Source organism: Amphiura filiformis, unplaced genomic scaffold (genome assembly GCF_039555335.1).
Source record: "Amphiura filiformis unplaced genomic scaffold, Afil_fr2py scaffold_21, whole genome shotgun sequence".
In the NCBI taxonomy this organism is placed as follows: domain Eukaryota; kingdom Metazoa; phylum Echinodermata; class Ophiuroidea; order Amphilepidida; family Amphiuridae; genus Amphiura; species Amphiura filiformis.
Genome location: NW_027305485.1, coordinates 394,610 through 400,779, shown reverse-complemented (window position 1 = coordinate 400,779; position 6,170 = coordinate 394,610).

Here is a 6,170-nt window from a genome sequence, read left to right as displayed (position 1 = left end):
AGGGAGTGTAGATTTCAAAATGAGTCACCCATTCAGGTAACTGAATTTGAAATCTACACTCCCTATGTGGAAGATAGAGGTCATGTCTTACACAAGGGGTGTATGTCTTTCATCTGGAATAGTCCAATCTAGTATAGTATGAAGTTGTAACATGATAAAGCAATCCAGGCTGAAAGTGGCTGACCTACTTTGATATCAAGAACACAATGTAAAGAAATCACATGCCCACTCACTTTGTTTGGATCGAATCCAAGGGGGTATGTTCAGACCAAACTTGAGTCAATGCAGATTCAACCTGGATCAAAAGTCAAGTCTTGCTCACACTGCTGCTAGGCTATTCTTTGGGACGCCTCAAATGTTACCATGGTAACAGTGGACTCTAAAATTAAACATGTTCAGCATTTATGAGCAAATCAAGTCTCAAACAAATCAATTAACACAGCCTAAAACATATTTCTTATATAGTTGACAACAGGCCTATTTAATATTACCTTGGTAACGTTTGTAAATTCTGACCGATTGGTCCTGCTGCTAATTGCATTTGTGTCAAACCCACAGAATTAAAGATAATCAGGACTTGACCGCCATCTTGAGACAGGCATGGAGCAAAATTTGGGGTATTTGGTTTCCTTCGAAATGCACTCGAAAACATTCGTTGTCATGCAAGCGCGACATGTATGAAGGGCGCATTTGAGAGACGCACTTGAGTACCAAGATTTTTCAGATGAGACAGAATTGTTTTTGTTCATCTCGTGAAACCAAGTCCATTTTAGTGAATTATGTCTGGTTCTATTGGTTTACTTTTTGATCAAGGGGGGCCGGCCAAGATTGACTGAATTTTGACGTCGTCATTGGTTTTTACGTTAACACAAAAATGTCTCAAATAATTCCAAAAGTGTATGCATGTTATCAAGCACTATTTTATCAGTCTAAATCCGTCGAGGTTCGCCAGTGAACCTCATTGTAAGTACTGTTTATTTGAATTTTTTGTATGAATAACGCACGATATGTTACGATATATACTGAAAATTCCCCCACGTGTAAACAATGCGACTACGTGGTGTAATGGTTAAGAGTCTCGCCTCCCACGCAGAGGGTCCCGAGATCGATTCCCACCTCCGGCAATGGTTGAAAATTTTTCCTTCTTCTTTTTTCTTTGAATCTAAAAATATTTATTTTCATGTGAAAATGTATACATTGCACTGGGAAATATATTTTGTGCATTTTTTTTCTGTAATGGGGCCAATAGAGCTAAAAACGCATCTTGGCTCGGGAAAAAATAATTGCGTCCAACGTGCAGGCAGTGTTACCGTCATATTGTCTGTTTTGTTTACGCTTTTGGCTGTTACCACATTGAATAAAATCGTCCACCATCGTCTGTTTTTGATCATCATAATCATATGATTCTGATAACCTATAAGGCACTTGAAACTTGATATCGAGTTTAGCGTCCCTTTTTTTCAGCTCATAATGAAGCAACTATTTCATTATTCATTATTTTCAAGGTTTCATTATACGCAGCCTTTTACGAATGCTTATGCACTTTTGTTCATTCTATTTGGGTATTTCAGGGTCCCATAATGTCACGAACACACATAAACGTTTATAAAAGTATAATTATCTTGCTTTTTGTTTAAATCAAGTTTTAAAACAAACTAAATGTATTCCGAAATATACCATGCCAGTCTTCTTCACTCCAATTGTACTAACCTCTCCATATACATTTGAGGATAGGGGAAAAATGGGGGGAGGGGGGGGTGACTCATTTATACAAAAATTACAATCATGCAGAACATTGAAATAATTATTATTGGTACCAATTTATTAAAAATAGGTCTTTTGTAGTATCTCCTATCTTAAATTATTTACAACATAAACAATGTCCATGGCTAGGTTAAGTTCACTTCTAGTCTACCCTGGTATCCCAAAGGTATAATTGAAATAATTGGATAGAGCAAGGGTCAAAAATCTGTATATTTTTAATGCTCAAATATTTAGATGAATTCTTCCACTAGTTGTCAAGGTTTTCCATAGTAAAAATAAAAAAAGGGGTTTAAAAATTTTGCAAAATTCATAAGGACGCTGAACTCAGAATCAAGTTTCAAGTGCCTAATCTAGTTTATCACACATTGAAAGTGTGAATCAACCTATTCCATTTCTATGGAAGATGTATCGTTTTGGAGATTACAGAAGGTATCGTATAACTGTTATGATCACCTTTTCATAATGTTATAATAAATTTAATAATAAATTTCGATAGTGCCTTTAATTGTGATTTCGCTGCCATGGTGCTTTGTGTCAGGGTATGAAATTACATCAATGTTAATGGGCTATTCCAGTTGAAATCCATACATATAAGACATTACCTTAATCTTCCACACAGGAAGTGTAGCTTTCAAATGGGATTCCCTCATTCAGGCAACTCCATTTGCAATTCACACTCCCTGTGGGGGAGATTAATGTCATGTCTTTCATAGGGGGTGTATGGATTTTTACTGGAATCACCCAATATGCATTATAAAGCCATAATGTACGATCTTATAATATGAAATTGGTTAATGTTTTTCAAACCTGTTTTTTTTTAAATATTTGTAATGTTTACACATGTCCCAACTTGCACCTAAATGGAATCGGCCAAATTTGATGTCTTTGTAGGTCAACAGTGCAAAGTTCGACATATTATCATAATTTAAAAATTATGATAATATGTCCTCCCATAGAACTGCATGTTAAATGGCCAAAATAACCAGTGCAGTTTCTTTCACTTTACCTTGTTATTTCAGCCTAAAATGGACAGCAACTCTTCCCATCAGTTATTACTAATATTACCGGTATTTCAACATTTTGAATAAAGAATAACAAAATCAAGATTTGACGGAAATCGTACATTAACCCTAACCGTGCATCGTATACTACAAAATACTACTTGATATATGCGCTGTTCAGTGCATGCATCCCACGTGGTGTGATGACGCAATCGCCCTAAGTGATATATAGTCTTGAGGTTCATGACCGGGGAGATCCCAAGACCCGTGGCAAGGTGTCGCCGACCGTGTGCTTCTCATGCGAGGGGTCTCGGGTTCAAAAAAACCCACCCAGAGCAAACCACTTCTTTCCTTCTTTTCTCTCTTTATTCCTTCCTTCTTTCCCTTCCCATCGCCGAAAAGCCCCATGGCGGTTAGGGTTAGGTTACCACTATCGAAACTCAATATATGCTTCCTTAACCCTAACCGTACCGTATACTACAAAATACTACTTGATATATGCGCTGTTCGTGCATGCATCCCACGTGGTGTGATGACGCAATCGCTTGAAGTGATATATAGGCACGGTTTCGCTGGCCAGCGAAGCCCAAGACCCGTGGCAAGGTGTCGCCGACCGTGTGCTTGGCATGCGAGAGGTCTCGGGTTCGAATCCCACCCAGAGCAAACAACTTCTTTCCTTCTTTTCTCTCTTTATTCCTTCCTTCTTTCCCTTCCCGTCGCCGAAAAGCCCTTAGGCGGTTAGGGTTAAGGCTTAAAATCAAAGCCTGCATGATCCAATATACAATTTCACAATGCATTACAAGGAATGCCAAAATTGTCCATTTGTTATAACCTCGCATAAAAACAAATCGCTTTCCATCCCCTACATACAGACCAACTGAAAAATTCAAATGAGCAGTACTACAAGAAACACTCTCACATTGAATCAGCATTACTTTAAATCACAAAACATTTTATTTCTTACATATATGTTCTATCAGTATTGTCAACTTCATCAGAACATTAGTTTATAGCATGTGGCTATAGTACAAAAAACTTATCACACTGGTGCTTTCTGCTACTTATTTCATAATATCTCGTATTTGAAACATTTTGGTACATATTAGCATCATGGATCATATAGTATTCCAGACTTGTAGTATTGGGACCCATCATGAGTACGGGTACGGATCCCAAGCCATGAGTACGGATACGGGTACGGGTCCCAGGCCATGGGTACGGGTACTACAAGTCTGGTATTCACATCTACACTATACTTTGTTTTACCTTCAGTTTGGTATATGATCATTGCTTTTATGCAGCTTCTTTTCCACGCCAAAAGCATGCCAACAAACCGCCCAATCGCTGGCATTTGCTTGCTGCTACATGTTCCAGAACCTGACGCTGCCTGTGTTGCAGGATGCACACCTGGCGGCGACTACAAACGCCGGAATTGTATGCATGTGTTAGGCTAGCACGTACGATCCAATACTGCGACCAGCGAAATACACACCTACATCACTACCAAACTTGAGATGAAATCAAAGAATAACGACTCCGCCATGCTTATGTATCGCTCATGGAGGGCAAATAGTTTACTTCCGAATCCGAATAATTTCTCGATGTGCCGTCAAACCACGATTCACAATGTGGTTGTTTGCATTCTGCATGTAGCACATTGTACAAAATATGCACACTGATTGTAATGCTCAAGTTTAAAGATGAAAATTATTATTCGATTTCTGGCTTTGGCGAAAAACACCAGAGATACACTAGTTGCCGTCCATGACCGACAAACCCAATATGGCGGATTAACCATAGGATTACACGCATATCAAATTTAGAGTTGGTAGTACTCTTTGGGTCTAATCTCCTTGGGTGCAGTGGCGGCACCAGGAAATTTTTTTTGGGGGGCATTAGGGGGGGCAAAGTGAATTTCAGGGGGGCAAAATCAACAAAGTTTGCGCAAAATTACCGTAAAAAGTGGAAACCTTCGTAATTTTGGTTTTTTTGGGGGAAACAGGGGGGCAAGAGTTCTGACTGGGGGCATTTTGCCCCGTGCTGCTTGGGTGACACAAAGATTACAGGTAGCATGTGGTTTATAGTTGGTGGATTACTCATAATAATTAAAAAAATATATAATCAAATGTCAACATAAAATATTGGCTTGAGAAATTTTGGCTGTTGCATCCATCATTTTGACAAATGTGTACAAAAAAATTCCAAATTCCTCCATGACAAACCAGCTAAATCTTCCACAAGGGGTGTGGATTGCAAAATGGAGGTTGATATCCTTCATGTAATTATTTCGTGTTATCTAATCCTAACTCTAACCCTAATCCTAAGCCTAATCCTAATCATAACCCTAACCCTAATCCTAACCCTAAACTAACCCTAACTCTAACCCTAACCCTAATTTTGTGTAAAATTACATGAAGGAATAACCTAAATGGAGTAGTCCGCCAATGCCTGCTTTTGAGTGTGTAGGAATCTTGCAAAAGATTCAAGAGGTTCAGCGAAACTGAGACGAATATACCTAAAGGTATATTCGTCTCAGCAGCGAAAGGTGAATTTGTGGACAAATATAAGTTTTCACAAAACATCTATATGTAATTAGCTTGCTAAACGGGTATAAAAATGTTTCCTTTTCTACCATCAATAAGGCCAGCATGTTGAAATATACATGAATGTTTATAGACATCGCTTCGACACTTTGTCAGGCCCTCGCAGGATACAAGCGTGTTTCTGTAGGGAAAGACCAGTTAAGGAAATAAGCTACCTTGCCTGTGTATAGGTGTAAGTTTATTTTCAATAGATAGGGTATAATTCCCGGTGGGGTCACTCCCTGGCAGGGGGGACGCATAGGACTGTTACCACAAGTACAAATTACCCCCTTTCGCAGTCAATTTCAAGGACAAATCATGAAATTTTACCCCCTTTTTTACTTCAAAACAAGGACAAAATGGTACTCTGAAACACCCCTATTTTTTAGATTCCGAGGACACATTTGCAATTTTGACTCTATTTCAACATTTCAAGGAGAAGGCTTTTATGAATGTTTTTTAGTAATCAACAGGGCATCACAGAATTCAAGTAGTACCCCTTGCATATAAATCAGAGATACATAGTGGTGGTTGTTGAAATACAATAACTGCATAAATTTATTCCTGTGATTTATTTATCTGGCCAGCTCCTGGGGGCCAGCTATCCACGGGATCGGGAGAAAATAATAAGAACCCCTTTTTTCCAATTTCGCTGATATTTGTGCAATAAAACACCCCTATTTTTCCAATTTCACAGACAATTTTGTCCGCGGACAAGCCCTAAAAAGACCCCTTTTTCCGCGATTTTGGTAACGATCGTGCGGTCACTATTGCAAGTTGAGTGACCCCACCGGGGTATAATTCTAACAGCCATAGTGAATGC